This window comes from Lissotriton helveticus, chromosome 5_1, assembly GCF_964261635.1.
Source record: "Lissotriton helveticus chromosome 5_1, aLisHel1.1, whole genome shotgun sequence".
NCBI classification, from domain to species: domain Eukaryota; kingdom Metazoa; phylum Chordata; class Amphibia; order Caudata; family Salamandridae; genus Lissotriton; species Lissotriton helveticus.
The window spans coordinates 559,656,674-559,676,168 of record NC_136065.1 but is presented as its reverse complement, the minus strand read 5'-3'; positions in this window follow the sequence as shown (position 1 = coordinate 559,676,168).

Genomic DNA, 19,495 nt, shown 5'->3' with positions numbered 1-19,495 from the left:
GCCGGGCTTCTACTCAACAAGACAGGCCAACCTCTACACCAAGTGTGGTTTGGTGATACTTCTTACATAATGATGGCATGACATTGAGTCTACAAACTACTGGCAAAAGCATGAGAAAGGGTGCACAAATCTGAATAAAGAAATCCATTTTTGGCACAAGGAAGCGAGTGTGCTCACCAGGCAGAATCACCAGTTAGGTCACTTGTATCCGAAGATGGATCTTCCTCCTACCCCTTGTTAGTGCAATATAGGTCTTAGTGGCACCCTGGGTATTGTTCAGTATGCAGCGGCTTGTCCATGATCCACCATGGCAGCAAAGGGATGTGCTCTGCTAATCTGCTCTGCTAATCCGGCCATGTTTTATTTTTTCCTTTCTCCGGATGTTGTAGGCACTTTCTGTAGAGATTCCTGGTCTCCAAAGGCACCCGCTGGCTAGCGATGCTGTTGGAAGGTCATAAAATGGGGGCATAATCTGCTGTATGTCACAATTAGGGACAGCTTCCTGTGTGTCAATTAACAGAAACTACCACATCACTTCTGTTCGTTTCAGTCCGGGACATGTTGCCAGGCCCTTCCTCTGGTGGTGCCCTATATATCACTTTGAGAAATAGTATGGCACCACCTTGTGAGCAGTGCTCCTGGAGGCTGGCTAGCATTGGCTCAATAGTCATGGATGCAAGTGGTGGCTGTGTTTTTTAAAGTGCCTTTATAGAGGCATTGAATTACCTGCATCTTTGGACTAGTCTGAGTCCAGAGAATGTTTTCCATACCAATTGATCATCAGAGAAAGTACTCATCTTCTTTCTATTTACTGTTTAACAGTTGCATATTGTTTTGCCCCACACTGTGGTGTAGATGTCCTTTACACTGAACAGAGTAATGGAACAGGAGAAGGGTAAAGTGTCACATTACTCAACATAAATTGAGCTGAGAGACAGAGGGTGATATCCTCAAGGGCGGGTGATAACTATCGCCAACCCAAGTTATCAGAAGTTTTGTTATTGCCACCTAACCCTGAAAACTATTGCCATAGTGGAGAAGTGTGGCTCACTGGTTAGAGCGGCAGACTCTGAAGCAGAGATCAGGCCCGGGACCAGGGTTCAAGTCCCGGCGCGGCAGGGTCTTGGGCTCAATGTCCGCGGACTCGATAATTCTCACATCGGCGCCTACTCTAATCATGGGTCCCACGCTGCAACTCTGGGCAAAAGCTTGCTTAATCTCCACAACGGCCCCTACAACACTGGGATGCCTGGCTTCACCAGGGAGAGCCAGGAAGGGTTCCACAGTGTTATACAGCGCCGGGACGCCCCGTTGGGGCAGCTGTGCGCTTTACAAAATACACTACACACATGTTAGCGGTGTATTAACAATCCGTCTGTACATGGCGAAAGTAACAGGGAACAGGTGTGAAAACTCACGCTAACAGTAGCGCGATGGCGACAGGAATTCCCACGTTACCGGGCGATAACTAGCGACAGGCCCATTTGCGGAAAGAAAACATGTTAGTCAGCCCAACTTTGATTTGTTGCTATTGACTCTGACCAGCGTTTCAAATTGCCTATCGTCAACCGCCAATAGTAAATAGGCATAAAATACAATTATATGCAGAATGTAGCATGCAGGAACATGTGCAGCACACATCAACAACCCCTGCAAGTCATCCAACATCCAGGATGCCCAGGATGAGAGCCATGATGCCTCGCTGGACCTGCGTTTGGATCCTTGATGCCTCGTTGGACCTGCGTTTGGATCCTTGATGCCTCGTTGGACCTGCGTCTGGAGCCTGGATGCCTCGTTGGACCTCATCTGGGGCCTTCAGTATGATGTTGAGGAGCTGTGGAGTCGATGAACCGTGGCTGTAGACATAGATGCACGACGATCACCCATACCTGTTAGGGAAGTCTGGAAGGACGCATGGAGACATGTTGCTAACCTGTGTGAGAAGACCACCTTGCGACCCTTGGAGCTGTTAATGGTAGAGGCGCTCAAGCACATAAATGTAGGGAGGTCTGCATCGCATACTATGATCCACCACTACACCGGGTGCGCACGGAGGGGATTACCAACAGTGTGTGTCATCTCCCTGCACAATGGGCAGGATGATGTTGGGCCATCCGTACGCTGTGGAGGGTGAGGCCTCTGTGCTACGTCGAACTTGTGTGGTGTGTGCACTGCAACTACACACCCAAGAGGGCCCTGCTGCATCAACTGCATCTGAAGGTCCACCAGCGGACTAGGCGGCGACTGCTGTACCCAGCCTAGTGAAATCACACCTGGCTGATCCTGCTGGCTGAGTCACAGATTCGCAGAGAGTGCAGTGGATTGTGCCACGGTGTCAATGTACAGGTAAGGAGAAGTTGGGACGCGCAGCGCAGGAGGGCCGTGGGGCAAGTCGCTCAGGCCTATCACACGTAGATGATGCCCCCCCCCCCGGTGGCTTCTCTTCCGCTATGGCGGAAGAGCGTTGCCCCACTGCCTCAAGCAGAGCAGAAGAGGAACAATCATCACATGAGGATAACTAACTGTTGTAATCATGCTATGTATCCTGAGGTGGTGGGAGGGTGGGTAGGAGAGCTCCAAACACGGAGCAGGGCATGGGCGGATTGTGATGCCCACTCAAGTGCACAATGACTGTTTGTTCGGCTCGCTCAGGCCGCCCAAAACAGTCATGCACTCTTACCTGTTCCCAGTTAGAGCCTGCATGTAGAACATGCCCACCCAGCACTTCTCAATGTTGTCCGCTGTGCGCCCATGCACAGCGGGCGTACCACTCGTGTGCCAAAGGCACATACGTATTTGCTACACATGCCATAACATTGCATTCAGTTCCAATGCTAGGCACATTGCAACAGTAGAGGAGGTGTTGCATAGCGCAGACATAAATATCACTATTCTCACTTCAGTGAGTGCAACACAAAGCTAACCTTTGCACCCCACACCCAACTGTGAATCCAGAAATACATTTCTTAGCCCCCAATACACAACCCAAATTTCATATTTACCCCAATACACACCCCTAATTTCATACTTTACCCCAATACACACCCCAATTTACATATTTTACCGCAATACACACCCTACATTTCTTATTTGGTACATAATACTCCCCAAATTCATCTCCAACATCCACAACCCATGCACACCCTAAAACTTAAAAATATCTTATTACTGACCTCACAATTCTTTTTAATGGAATGCGATGTTAAGGCACCTGCGTTGTCGGAGTTGCGTAGTTAATGATGTACTGCCTGCATTGTACTGGATGTCTCCATGCCAAGGGCAACCCATAGGCTAGCATGTTTGCATTCGTCTGCCCCTGGACCACGCTCAGCACCAAGGAGCATTCCTCTTGGACACTCCACCGCTACAACGCCAGCACCCTCCTCGCCATCAACCCTGGACACCACCTCGCCTGCCAGGACCAACCTCTGCTCCGGACCGAACATCCCCATCGGCATCACTGATGGCTGCAGTATCACCTGCAAGGTGCAGCCCGAACTTCAAGGGCAAGGCATTGCCATCACCAACAGAGGCACACTCCGACTAACCATGCACTCTAATGACCCAAGGGTGACCATGGACCACCTCAACTCCCAGATCAGGACCAGGCCCATGCACACCCACTGTGGCACCCTCATGTGCAGGCCCCCCAGCCCCCCCATTCTCAAATACCATTGTTGGCCTCATTGCTCCCTAGGGTCTCCCATCCACTAACGACATCATACTCAGTTATCTCAAGAACCACCTGGACAACCCCAGTGAGCAGAACAACACTGCTTTCTGGGGAAGGTCCCCAACATCAGACGCAAGCAGCAACTCATCTCAACAGGCCACATAGCAGAACACACTGTCGAGCACGTCACCGCCACAAGCAGGAGCTTCAACTTCAGCAACAATACAGGACTCTCCTGGACCAACCATCATTGGATACATCACGTCTTCACCTTGCCCACCAGACGCCAACGTCATCATCGCAACCCCTCACAGCTCGATCAAGGCCACCGTAGGATGTATTCCCAACTCTCTCAGCACCAACACTCCACCACTGCTTCCAAACGATGGCACCGCAGTGCACAACCACCAACAATGGATCTCCAACAGCACCGACATTCGGGTACCCCTCATTAACGGCACTGCATCAGTACCTTCCGCCTGCCTGATGGCAGGCTTGAGGGTGACACAGTGCCCCAGGGATAGGCTGGCCCCATGCATTACTGAAGTTGGGTCATGGCTGTGACACAACTGCAGCAATGCGTGACTTTAGCACAGACAGATACATCAGGATTCCTGACGTAACTGTAATTACTTGCGTCATAGAGCACTGTCAAGTGAGTACAGCACATCCATGCTGTCGCAAGAAGGGCGTAGTGAGAAGTGTTGCAACGCTGTCTTGTTGCAGCGCTGCAACACTTTTCATGACTGGGGCACAGGAATGCGCACTATCTAATTGATGGTGCACAGTCTTGCCCTGTAATTTTGTAGCAGGGGAGCCCAGCAACATTGCTTGCAGCGCAGTCCAGCAACTAAACCTGCTTAAATGAGGCCCCAATGGTTATCTCCATTTTAAGGCCAGATATTTTCTGGTCTTAAAAAACTGCCTCTAATTGCAGTTATAGCCACTTTTTTCTTCCTCTGGAATTAAGGATTCCCCTTGTGAATAGAAAAATCTTGGTTTAACGTAAGATTTTGCAAGGGAACGCCTCCCTTGCATATCATTAGCGATAATTATCGCTGATAGAAGTTGCGATGTAGAAAATTGCCTACTTTGGCTTAAAAACTGTTGCTAAAGCATTTTAGCAGCAGCTTGAGAATATTGCGATAGAAATATTGCTGCTTTATCGGCAGAAAAGTGCTGCTACCACGGCGATATTTCCGTGTGAATATGCCCCTCAGTTTTAGCCTTTAGGAAATGGGCAGAAAACAGCTCTAAGTTCAGGAAGCACCATAATAAAGCAGGGGCGGCTCTAGGCTTATGGCAGCTCTGGGCAGGGAGCGCAGGTAGGGGGCCCCGGAAGAGGGGGTCTGGGCTGGGTGGAGCGGGAGGCCAGTGAAGAAGGGGGGGGTCAGGGTGTTTGGAAGTGGAACAGAGCCGGAGGCTGCCAAATCCCTGCCAGGGGCCGCCATGCAAATATGTATCCATCCTCAGAGGATTATTATATTAAGGATATATATTGGCGTGGTGGCCCCTGGGGTTTGGTGGCCCTGTGCAGGTGTACAGCTTGCACATGCCTAAGGCCGCCCCTGAATAAAGATTCATGCTGGTCAGAGTTAATAGCGATCTGCACTATGCTAGAGCATTTTACAGATTCTATGCTACAAAAAACCACAAGTAAGTTCAATAAAATTCCATATGTTTAAGAATTCAACCATTAAAATTGAGCAGTTTTTCCTTCTTTATGGAGGAGGCTGGTCAGAGTACGAGAATGTTAGGTGGTGACTGGTGATGACATGATAGCAGACAGGTACATTCTCTGGGGGTCTGTTATGGTGGGAAACCTTTGTATATTCCCTTCATTCAGGAACACTTGCCAAGAAAGGAGGAGGGGAGAAGTAGGCCTCATTAAAAAATTATAAAAATGTTAAATTAAAATTAAATTTCACTATAAAATGGTATTTGTGACAACCTAAGGGTATCCTTAATTTCCTTTTTTACTTCTATTTTTACTTAGTTTTCCTCTTTAGTTCAAAGTATTTTTCCTTTCAAAATAATTATGTGGTGCATTACTTCCACCTTCCACCTTCTGCCTTTTTCTCCCTCTCTTTGTTTCTTGTTTGATTCCTCTATCTTTTTTATTTTGGGGGATTGGAGGACTAATCCCATGCCTCCTTTTTTATTTTTATTTCTATTCCCTTTTTATTTAATTTGTTTCCCCTGCCGCATTCTCCCTTCTTGCTCTTCTTTTCTTTTTCCCTACTCCAGGAAGGCAGTCACCCATGTACTCGCTCTTTCCTCTTCCCTCCACTTTTTTTTCTTTTCTTCTTTTACTTACATTCTACAAGTAGCCTATCTTTAAAATACCTCTTTTTTTAAACCGTTTGTGTATTTTTAAGATTGCTTTTTGTAATTGTTTTTTTAAGTTTCGAATTCTGAAGTGAAAAGTTCTCAGTGTTGCGAACATGTGCATCGAAGAGGATCTCGGTCAAACTTAAGTGTGTACTAGTTCCTATGTTCCCAATCAATATCCCAAACACATTCTATACAATGCTTTTGAACATATTCTAAAAAAAAGCCATAACCACTTAGAGTTTATTGTTATCAGATTTCTATTTAATTGTAAAGATCATGATACATTCTTGGGGGGGACTCTCACCCCCCAGAGTTTCAGAGGTTGGATTTCTGACCCCCTGGCATAAGGACATTGTCAATGTGGGGCTGTGAATTAGAAATCCAGTTAGACAGCAACCCATACACAACCAACTGAGCCATTCTATATAGGAAGTGTTTCCTGGTAGTTATCAGTCCAACAAGATGAGCTCAGGGACACAGTGCACATTGCAAACCCTCCTTCATTTGTAAAGAACACACTCAAAAATGGCAGTAAGAAGCAGATCATGTTTATTTTAAAGATCCTAACCTAGTGCATAAAATGTGGATGATAAACCTACAGAATATGAAACGCAAGGCGGTGAAGCATGTCACGAATAATGAAAACAATAAAAACACTCTGACATTGTTACTGGGTTCTAGGATACTTACACCCTCAAGGTATTTCTAAGTGCCTTGCTCTGGCAATAAATAGCAAGATTTTACTCAGGTTTCAGAGATGTTTCGCACAACGAACCTGTGCCTTCATTGTGTAATAGAAAGCTAGCTTTTTCATATTAACGCCTGCTTAAAGCTGTACCATAAACAGTGACAGGCTGAAGGCCATTTTTTCACCTGTTACCTCCATCTTAAGTCGATGCTGCAAACTGGTGTGACCTTTGCCTTGGAAACTCTGGTGCAAACTATCTCTCTAAAATATGTCCCCAGACCTGGACTATTACCGGATCTGATTATCGTTCTTGCCTTATATAATTAAAACATTGATTTTACCATCAGACACTAACCCAGCAATAAGACATAATAATCATGATGACAAATGCGTCAGCTCGATTATCAAATTGATAAAGCAGGCACATTGGATGCAGATATTATTAAAATGTCTCCGCACGTTTAAACCTTCACTCTTTCTAAGAAAGAAAAAGAAAAGTCTGAATAAGGCAGAGAATGGAAACAGTAGAGAATGAAGAGACAAAACGATGGAAATGAAAACATCTGAACAGGTTGTGACAGCGTTTATGACTATCAGAAACCATTACCTAAGAGTGCAGCTACTTACTGTACACAAATTCTACATCAGTTCTGTTCCGGCCATGACCACCAAGGTAAATGTGTTGAATGGTTGTCCCTCTGCAAGACTACAGTATGGGGAGACCTATTTAGACCTATTTATCTTGGGGGTGGGGCACTGTGGGATAAGGTGACCTTCAAGTTCAACCAATAAAGATAAAATACAATTGAGCTTAAAGGACAAAGAAACATTCTAGGATGGGAGAGATGTCACAGTTAATTAAGGAATTTTGGGGCATATTACCAAGGGCCTTATCGCCGCTTTAGCGGGAATTTTTCCCGCTAAAGCGGCGATTATTTTTACGCCCTATTACCTAGCTGTCGCTAACACCAGTTAGCGACAGCTAGTAGGAGATAGCGATCATCTTGGGGCCCACTTTGCATGTCAGCGATAATTATCGCTAATGACATGCAAAGTGGGCGTGCCAAGATGTTAGCGACTGTAAACAGTTGCTAACATCGCTATCTCCTATTACCTACAAAGGCGTACTTTTGGAAATATTCGCGCTAAGCGCGAATATCTCCAAAAGCTAACGCCTGCCCAGAGCAGTTCTTAGCCATGTTATCCAATGGTAGGTGGATAACATGGCTAAGAGCATTAGCTCGGTAATGCATGAATATCACTGACTTTTCAGCGATATTCATGCATTACGGCCGATTTTTATCGCTTTTGAGATAAACCTTGATAATAGCAAGGTTTATCTGCGATAAAAATCGGCGGAGATCGGCGATAATAATATTGCCGCTAAGCCAACACAGCGATAATTAACGCTAGTTGTTGGTAATATGCCCCTTTGTCTTTATACATATGTTTAAGTTGGGGTTGGAGAATGGGGCAAACAGAACAGTACACAAATGCATTCTAACATATTTCACTATTTTTGATGTATTGCTGACCCTTACCTGCTCTTCTGTTATACTGTTATGCCATATCAAGCATTACATGGATAAACTTGCAACTGCTGATGTATGTGCAAGAGTCAAACAGGTGACTGACATCAGCTAGGTGCACATTTGCAACAGATTCATGAATATAAGAATATTTCAAATAAAACCTTCTTGCCAAAGCTTGCGAATTCCAGATGATTTATTATAGTAGCAGGATACTAGCACATGGGGTGAGGGAAGCCTTTGACACACAGCCCCCCACAATAGTTGTATACCACAATATTGAGCTAAGTAATATTATATGGCCTAAATATCAAATCTAGAAAAATTACCATCACTATATCTTGAAGGTAAAGAGATGTAGGTATGTATGGATTTAGAGTAACTATTCTTAACCCCACATCTACGAACCTTGACAATGTATAGAGATCTGTTAAGCCTCACTGGGGGGCATATTATCAAGAACGGAGTTAAGATTATCGCTGCTTTATCGGCAGGAAACTGCCGCTAAAGCGACGATAATGGGCTTTATAATATGCTGTAGAGAATTCCCTAAGAAGCCCATTTTCACACCAGAACATGGGCTTCTATGGGAATTCACAAGGGCATATTATCAAGCCCAATATCGCCGCGTTAGCGGCAGTTTCCTGCCGCTAAAGCGGCGATAATCTTAACTCTGTTTCTTGATAATATGTTGTTAAGCAAGGCTTGAACCTTCAGTTCATTCGGTTCTGTAAAATCACAAAGACTCAGAATGCTAAAGGCAGTTAAACAAATGAATGAGAAAACCCCCGACATAAATTGAAGGAGAACATTACAACAGTCGCACTGCTAACATTCTAACATGCAGTGAACACCCACCATCTTCTGAAGCTGGAACTTGACATCTTTGGTGGAGAATAGGTAGATGAAACGAAATATATTTTCAGGAAGAGGATCTGTATTTTGTGTAATGTAGAAAAGGTTTGGTAGCTGTTGAAGCCAACCCAATAGGTACAGTTATGGCATTATGCTGAAGATGGATGTGCAAGAGTGTTGGTCTGCAAGTGGAAGAAGGCGGGAAACGGAGCTTGGATGGCTTCCCTTCGGATGCAGGCTAGAAGAAGTTAGACTAGATAAAAGATGATATGCAGACTGACAGAATGTTCTATTTAACCCCCCCCCCTTTGTCTGCCACAATACTAACATATGTCTGTCTTTCGTTTCCACCTCTCCCTTACAAGAGACTCCAGTTGCAAGTTTGGGGACAAAACTTTTATGGTACATTAAGCTACATTTGTCAACACACAATGACATTGACTACTCATTTGCATTGATAACCTTCCTCCCGTTTCTGGCATGAGGTTATTTTACACCACTCTTACCCCACATACTATATGCACTCACACTACATTTCACCTCTGTCTTTCCTGTGTCCATCATTTACAGGCAAGTAATGCACCAATCCGCATTCTATTGATTACTCGTGAATTTTATTCCCAACACTGAAAAGTCTAATGAAAGAATAAATGCCATGCATGAACCGCTGGAACAGAACAGTGGTGGACGGAAGGCCAAACAATATACTCTTGAATAAAAATGTGCTTGCTGGTGTGGTGAAAGCTTTAAATGCCGCAGACTCCCAATGCAGATGGATATATAGGTATAGTATAAAACTTTTGCCATTCAGTCTTACTTGACCACCCATTTTTCTCCATGTATGTGAGATTCACACTTGAGATCAAGAGTTGGTGCTAACCAACTAAGGATGCGACTATAAAATGGTTACACGATTGACCAAATAATAAATGCAGGATTTGTGTCTACGCGGAGGAAACGCTATTGCATAAAGTATATACTTATCCACATTTATTACATTTCTGTCGACTTTTGCTAATACCTTTTTTTTAATAAAAGTTGGGGTAAGAACCTGGCATCAAGCCCTTATTCTATGGGTATCATGCAATTCTGTACCACTTATCTGCAGGTCTGTTAAGTTTTTGCCTGCTTCCGAAAAAGAATTGTCTATTTCAATTTAATTTGCTCTTTAATTGAGAATATTGCTGATCATTTGTTGAGCGCCAATTAACTCAATCAATTATCTAGGTTCTTTAAGTCACTGTATTTCTGCTGAGCTTTGTGTTTTCCAAGGGATGAACAGGGAAAATTATTCAACAGTTTGCACTTTAGCCTATTTTCACGTTTTATGAATGGTTTTCGCACGCGTCGCTGTTAAGTATTGCGTGACTATAATTTTAGTTGACCCAGAGCTTTAGACTTATGAAATTATTTGGCTATATGATTTGCAACAAATTGGAATATTCTGTCAAATTACTGATTTTAACTTTGTTGCTTAGTAATGTTTAGATCAATTGCTTGTTTACATGCACACTGCACTTTTATGACTTCCATCTGTACATTTAGCCTTAGAGTTAAAACCCTTTCAGCCCTACTTAGAGTACTGTTACATGTATGTCTGAATTAGTTTAATTTCCCGGTTGACCAAGTTATACTACTTTTGTAAAGTTTTTGATTTGCTCAAGTACAGAACAGGAAAAGTATTTAATAGTATGCACTTTAGCACTTTTTCACTTATGTCCTGTGATGTTCTGCCACTAAGCAATGACCGGTTATTATTTAGTGAATTCAGGGCCAGATGTATGACCATTGATGTTTGCGACTCGCAAACATCAATGTACAACAGTGTCAGAGACACAGTTTGTGATTCCCAATGGGGTCGCAAATGGCATGCCTCTTGCATATTCATGAGGCTGTTGCAATTAGCAACCCCATAGGGAATGGCTGCCACTCCCAGGGATGGTGGCCTGCTGGGGTCAGCAGACATCTATGTCTGGGACTGCTTTTAAATGAAGCATTTTTTTTTAAAAAATGTAGCCTGTTTTCCTTGAAGGAAAAGGGGCTGCATTTAAAAAATTAAAATGTAACTTTTCATTTTCATTTTTTAAAGGCAGGCACAGGCATTCCCTGAGGACTCCTTCCCATTTGCGAGTGCTTTACCACCCTTCTGAGAAGGGTGGTACACTGAGAGTGTTTTGTGACTGCAATTGCGGTCGCAAAACATTCTTACATAGCTTTTGGAGTCCCTATTAAGAGGGGAACAGCCCTTCCTAATAGCAAATCACTAACCTATTTTGCAAGACGCAAATTGATTTGTGACTCTCAAAATAGGGTTAGTACATGGGACACACATTTTCTGTCGGCTCAAAGGGGTCTAAAACCCATTTGCACCCACAAAAAACCTTAGTACATCTGGCCGTTAGAGTTTCTCAACTCATATAATCACTTGACCATAAGATCAGCAAGCTTTTTTGTATAAATGTTTACTCAATGGTCTTAATTTCACTACTAAGTAATGTTTAGTTTATCTGTTTGTTAAATATGCACTTTGCACATTTGTGAATTACATTTGTTCTTTTTTACTCTTTGGGCTGAAACTCGAGAAAAGTGCAGTTTGCTTTCTTAAGCTGCAATGTCGTATAAAGGACCATAACAGCATCTACTGCATAATGTATTTTAAACTATGTTTTAATGAGAATGTTATTGTTTTGAGTTAGGGGACTGTAATGATTTTCATTAATCAAACAATATTGTGGAGGTAGATGTGACCAAAACTAAAACAATGTCTGTCAGTAAACCGGGAAACACCACCTTGATGGATTCAAATGAAGTCCACCTGGAGACAGTATCCAACTATAAATATCTGGGGCTATACCTCTATTCAAAGGGAATTTTTCTCCCAGCAAAAACAATACATACAAAAGAAGGGGTTGCATTAATCCACGACTTTACCACCTTGGAGAAAAAAAATCCATTGCAACCACTCTTAGCAGTTATCTCTGTCAAGTTATTACCAACCATCAAATACGGAAGTGTTACGATGAGAGGTCTGGATGTGGCAATAGTAGATAAAATGCAGATTAACACCTTCAGGTGAGAGTTCAACCTGCGTCAAAGCTCATCTCCAACACAAATCCACCTCGAATTTGGACTCACAAGGCAAGATCTAGCCAGAAGATCAACAACGATAAAAAGTTGGTACAAGATCAGTCGAGCGAAAGATTCCACATCAAATAGTGCATTATGGTCAGCTCTTCAAAGTGATTGCAGGTGCACTGCTCAATGCCTTCAAAAAGCAAACAACAGGGCTACAAAGCTACAATCTTTCCTGAAAGACAACATCTAATTCAGCTCCCGCTCCCATGCATGGATGGTAATCAAACGGGAAGACACTCTGACCCGCACCCTACCTGCCAATTTCGTTTCCAGCATCCATAAAACTCAGCCTCATGACCCTGTGTATGAGCAACATACCAGCACTAGCAAACCAACCAACTTGAAAATACATTGTCCGACACCATGCAGACTCAGTAAAGGGAAAAAAAAGAGTACCTCATTCATTTGATCCGCATATGTCAAAAGCTGTGTAAGCTTCACTTGCAACTACTAAAGAAAAGCTCCACCCACAGAAGCATCCGTACTTGGAGGGAATCTATAATAGCATGCCTCAACTCTGGGGGCTCGCAGATGAACTGCGAACCTGTCAAATTTCTGGCAATGACCCCCACCAAGCAGCCTGGGGTTAATTAAAATTGTAAAAAAACTTTTTTAAGATATACTGTATCTGGAAGCAAATTAAATATTTTTCTGCACTTTCTCTCTGGATGTACTATTTTATGATATTACACGGCAGCTAAAAGTGCAAGAGACTTACTTGGACTAGTCTTTCGTTCTACCAAGTCAAAATGGTATACTTATATGTCTGTTCTATCCTTCTATTATACTTATTCCTACTTTTTCTTTCTTCTCTCCTTTACTTCTCTACAAAGTATAGCCAGCAAAAGAGGGTCCTGGGCAAATATATTGTCTGTCGCTATATTGAAACCCATATAATAAGTGTTGTACTATATATATATAAAATCTCAAAAATAAAAAATAAAATAAAAAAAAGATAGCTAATGTATTATAGTATTCAGGAGCGAAATTGTTATAGTTTTAATTAACTGAAACAATAAATTTGAACTTGAACTCAAACAATAAATGTATACCAATGCAGGGGTAGTTTATGAAAGCACCCATGTGGAATATGCCACCATAATGTAAATATTCGAGAGTCCTCATCCTTTAAATCGTGTCCGTTCTCTCATCTCTCTTGTACCTGTCGACTCAGCTTTCATTCTTTACAAATTCTCCCCCCGTTTACTTCTCCACCATCACTTCCTTCTGCGATTTCACCCTCCACTACCTTTACAGACCTGCGCATATGTTCTTCGCTTTGTGCTATTGCATAAATGTCTTTCTAGACGGATGGATTCCTTTATCCAAAGCTTGCCATGCTCTCAGCACTCATAAGAATCTGTTCTCTAATAAACTAATTATTCAACAATTGTCTTCCATTAGATGACGCAATGTAAATGATGCTGAACCAGCTAAGTATGGTGCTAATTATATTACCTTAATGTGAAACCTTGGGCTTTATATTTACTGTGGAAAAAGGCGTCCTCAGGCACATAACGAAAACCACCTGTGTGATTACTCTGAAATTAGGATTATACAGCAAAAGCTAAAATGTAAGAAAAATGATCTATTTAAAAAAAAGTGCAATACACTTCCTTTTCATCAGGCTGAGAGGAAACTGAACTAATTTACAGACATCTGAAAGGGAAGGAGAGGAAAAATGTTTCCTCTTTCAGAATGGATGGTGTAACTGTTTGGCAGTCGGGTTCCTATTTCAGAAACTGGCGAGGTTGTGGACTGCCTCAGTAGAGAGACCGATGATTACGCCATTTTAGGATCTGAAACCATCTCATTTCACCACAACAAGATACACTCCAGGGCGCACTATCTGCACCCCCCTTATCAAAGAGGGTTTGCCACCTCTGTATACACGCACACTGTGAGAATGCATAGTATACAAAGATTATCCATTTTTTTTATATGGGGTGCTTGGAGAGCTCATGGAGAATTTTTTCAGCAGATATTCCACATCCTGAAACTCGAGGGTGAAATAATGTATCCTTTCTGGTATTTTTCATGTTCTAAAACATGGCAAAGTCATTTTGACAGTCAAATGCAAGCCAGTCAAATTTTGATCGCTGAAAAACATGGATTTACATGGTTTGCACATGAACAGTGGGTATGCAGTCAGCTTGGTCACAAAACATTTCAAGTGCTTCCTACAAGAGAAAGAATGCAAGAAGGCAGGCATGCATTAACACGCTGTTCTCTCCTCCGCACGTCATCATGTCTGTAGGGCGCGCAGGGAATCATTTGATAATTGATAAAACTCTGCACGCTTGAATTTAATTAATAAAAAGGATTCAGGGTCAGGAAAAAGGCTTGCAGTGGGATGGAGTGGTAGATGACATCACTCCCCTTTGGGTGTCCCTTCATTGAAAAAACATTTAGACCCAGCTAGGTTACAATTCCTCTTCCATTATAAACTCTTGTCCTAAGCATTTCCATGGCCAAGTACTTGAAGTGCACTGGAGAGGGGTCCCCTCATGTCCCAGCATGCCCCCCCTAACGCACTGACACCAGATACCCCTACTCAGGCACGGCCCGTGCTGGGCGTTATACTGGGGCGGTGACGTCAGGCAGGGGAGGGTCAGGGTGGGGGGGTTGTAAAATGCGGGATATGGACCATTAAAGGTAAGTACCGATAAAAATAAATAAAACGAATTTCGTTGCCCACGCTGCATCGCCAAATGTAATGCAGCGTGAGCAACGAAATGTTTTTTTTTTTTTCGGTACTTACCTCTAATGGTCCATATCCCGCATTTTACAACCCCCCACCCTGACCCTCCCCTGCCTAACGTCACCGCCCCAGTATAACACCCAGCACGGGCCGTGCCTGCCTCTACTCCAAGAAGTGGGCAGATAGGAGTGCCCTACCTGCTCTGTCACTGGGTATCCGTGGGATTCGTTTGTGAACAGGATTAAGCTCAAGATTCAAAATAATGTATTACTAAAAAGAAAGAAATAGCATCTGAACATGTTGCTCTTCTATGCTAAGTCCTCTATACAGACCCTCAAGCATTTGGCGATTTCGCGATTCATGACATTATTGCGAAATTGGCTAAGGAGCGTGATGACCTCAATATTTCCCATCATGGCTGCGAAAAATCGCATGGCCACGAAAAATGGTCTCCCGGCAGATAGCAAAAAGAAATGGGGAGTTCCTATTTGCTGTACGCACGTATGTATTCCTGCGGTCCGGTCCGTTGTTAATATTCTTTCCTGGTAGGGGGTGGAGAGCTGGGTGGATGAGTGTGTTGGCATGGCGCTGTCACTGCGTCCTGACCAGCCAGCTCTGGTGAAAGGGGGCAGGGTCAGTGGTCCGTGGAGCCCCATGTCTAGGGTGGACAGGCGTCCCCGTTTTGCCTGGACAGTCCCTGTTTTTCACCAGCTGCCCCGGCAAATTTCAAGAAATTAAGAAAAGCTCATGTCCCGGTTCGTGAGAGGGTCAGCTGAAAACCCTGGGAGGTATCTTTTAAAGTTTTGTAAAGCAGGGATTGTTAGATGCTGTTATAAGAAGTCAATGTAATTCTATGGCAGGACCGGAGGCTCCGATTATGCTATCTCATTTCTTTACTAGAAATACTCAGCAGCCAATCACAATACAGTAAATAAAAAACACACTACATTTCCCATGAATACTCTGGATAACCATAGAGTATACACAGTATATAAGGAACCATAGAGAATAACTCATCCTCTTTCTTTGTCCATACTAAAACAGTTCAATTGAAGAAAAGCTCAGTCCCAAACGAAATCATGGATTAACGACCAACACCACGAAGCAGCAGTCCACTGGAAAACGAGAAGCGATGCTTGCATCAGGTGAAGAACTTCTGGGACGAACAACAGCCAACAGGCAGAAGGAAGAACAAACAGCAAGAACCTCCTTTAGGATCAGAACCTGAAAAAACAAATCAGAGCCGTAATACCCTATACCCACAATGGATCAAAACATCAGAACCAAAGGGGGGGGGTGGGGTAAAAGTGCAAGGATCATCATGAAACGATGCAAAATACAATGGTATATCAAGCAAAACATCAAAGATTAGAAATGCAAGCAGATAACATGGGTGGGATAATCTTCGCCTCCGTGTCCTTAATAGAATTGAAAATTCTTGTCACGTATGTTTGCAAATTTTTAATTGTCTGCTAAGGAGCACTGTCATTCTGTGCACTGCGTGGAAGTAAAATTGTAGTCCTTCTTCTATTTTGGGGAAATGTCCCGGTTTTTGGCTTTAATATTCTAGTCACCCTACCCTCGGCAAGCGGTTCTTACCTCTCTTTCCTCTCCTTCATTCGTTCCCCTATGAAATGGATCCAAAAAGTAAAGAAACATTTTGTTGGAAATGTTGTCTTTCTCTGGCATTTCCTGTTCGAGCTGCAGCCTCGGACCGAAGGGGTAAATAAATAAAAAAGAAAAAAATACAATATATGGAAAATAACTGCATGCAACTAGACATGGTGTTGCAAAGTGACCAAAGTGTTTTCAGTCACAAGCAAACACATTAGCACCACTTAAGAGAGTGGGCTAGTTAATAGCGCTTTCGTTTTCAACTCTTTCCTGGAACAGCGTTGTTGTCGGAAGAGAGGGTGGGAAGATGACATCTCCACGGCCAGGGGTGCCTCTCAAATCTCCATGGTCTGAGGTATTTCTAATGTCTTCATGGTCAGCGCGGTATCTGACGTCTGGGGTCTCCCTGTGCTATTTTGCTTGGATTAACCTGTGCTCCAGAATGTTACCACAAAGGAGAATATAGCATTAAAAACCATCTCAGAGAGTTTATAATGCCTATTTCAAAGTTAAATACTCTGCTAAAGCAGCTTACATTGCTTTAAGGCTGAAAATAAATGATTAAGAGAAAATAAAGTGTTGCAATAATGCCGCAAACTTTCAATTTTTGTGCTGCTAAATTTCATTTTTGTGGCGCTAAATTTACAAATCTATGCCGTAATATCCTGAGGGGGGGTCTGTCTATAATGTTTGGATGATGTCTAGCTTCTCCTTTCTCTGAGGGATTCCTATTTTGAATAGTTGTTATTGGGTGTCTGATGACATTAAGAAAAGGAATCTATAGACTAGGCTGATATAATCCTCCAATAAGATTAGCGTTTTGTTTAGATCTTTTTTCTAGAGCGAAAGTACGTTCAGCACCTTTAAGGTGCGCTGTAAAACTTCCCCGTTGCATGTTCACCTCCACAGCTTTTTCTTTCTATCCATGCATTAGTTCTCAGTTCCTCCTATGCGTTTCCTATCTTGGCTCTTTGGTTGCACCTTTTCCCTCTCTCTCTTTGCACTGCATTCGCATTTGAATAATTATTATTTTAGGAAAAGCAAAGAAAATAAAGCAAAGTGTTATACATAGTGATCAAGTATGTTTGAAAAAGAGATCGCATGGGATTTCTGTATATCAGAAAAGAGAACGTTTGTGTCTTCATCAACATGCAATATTAACTTTAAACAATCTTCCACGGAGTTGCAGATCGATTGCCATAGTCTCAAGTCTCTACAACTGCTATTGTAAATGGCCAAAGGAAAAGGTGAACAATTTATCAATAAAAAGGAAAGTCTATAAACATAGCAGAATATCAAGTATGGAAGAAACCTCAAACGTCCTGAACAAGGTGTAATTGATAATTTACACAGGCTAATCGATTTTAAAGTTATATCATGGTTCGATAGTGACCACGATGCCTTAGTACTTGAACTTAATGAGCTCAACCCTGGGAGTGTCACAAGTACTTATAGCCCCATCGATGATAGGCTGACACTCTCAAGCTGCAGGAGAAGAGTGCACTGGTCGGATATTAGTCAGTCACAAGACAAACTTAGCGCCCTCAATGAAGCCATGATTCCGGTGCTTCTGACTGCATCTAACTCAATTTTCCTCAATGGGGATAGAATCAATCCCCAGATGGCCGCCATGAACCATGTCAAACTAGGAGAAGTCACATTAGACTATTTTTTACCCTCAAAAACTAACAGGCCAAACCGTAACATCCACCATCCGTGGTATAACGAGCATTGCCGCAAATCTAAAGGAACCTTGGTACTGTCTTTTAAGGCCAATGACCGTCCCCTAATCAAATCATTAACCCCTTCGACGCTCATGACGAGCCCAGCTCGTCATGGAGTTTCCATTGACTTCAATGGAAATTACATGGGAAGCCATAAAACACCTTGCATCCAAGTGGTTAAGAAAAGCCTATAAGCCGCAGTTACCGAGGCCAAAAAAGGGTGGGAATCTGATAAGTGGGACACTTTGAGAAGTTCCCTGGGTTCTAGCAGGGATAACTCAAGGCACTATCATCTCGCTCATGCTTTTCAACATCTACATGAAGCCATTACCAGTACTGATCAATCATTTTCACATCACATGCTATAACTATGCAGAAGACACGCAAATACTCCTTCAACTGGAATTCCGCGAAAACTCCCCAACTTTCAGTTGTCTCAGAGCCGTGGATCAATGTATGACGTGGAGCCATCTCCATTTGAATGCTTCCAAAATGGAAATACTCACATGTGGCAATTGGAAACATTATGACCTGCTTGCCGCCTGGCCTGATGAACTGGGGTGACTGCCTAAAGTATCATAGGAAGTAAAACATTGTAATGACCATGGACTCCAAGCTATCGATGAATGCCCAAGTGGACAAACTAGCAAGATCAAGATTTGTTACTATAAAAACTCTGCAACAAATCTTACCCCATTTGGGAATTCATTAAAAAGTCCAAGCTACCTTCTCCCCTGTTCTGTTCAAACTCGATTACGACAATAGCATCTAAAAATGGATCACCTTTAACGACCATGAAAAGACTACAACTGATTCAGAAATCAGCTGCCAGACTACTCTTACATATCAAACCACGAGGCCACAACTCCCCTACCTTGAAAGCCCTGCAATGGTTATCGGTTGCCAGAAGATCCATGTTCAAGCTGCTTTGCATCACCCACAAAGCGATACATGGAACGGGACCACTCTTCATCAGGCATAAAATAACCAAACACATTCAACAAAGGAGCATCACCTCTAGAGAAGCACCTCACCCCGAAATCCCATGATACAAGAAAAAATAGATGGTTGGCACATCCTTCTCTGTTCAAGCAGTCAAACTATGGAACTCTTTACCCCCCAACAAAAGATCCACGGACAACTACCATTTCTTCAGAAAACTACTCAAGAACTGGCTCTTTGCCACATAAGCACCATACGCAAACAGAAATATACAGTATATCCCTCTTTATATAAGCATGT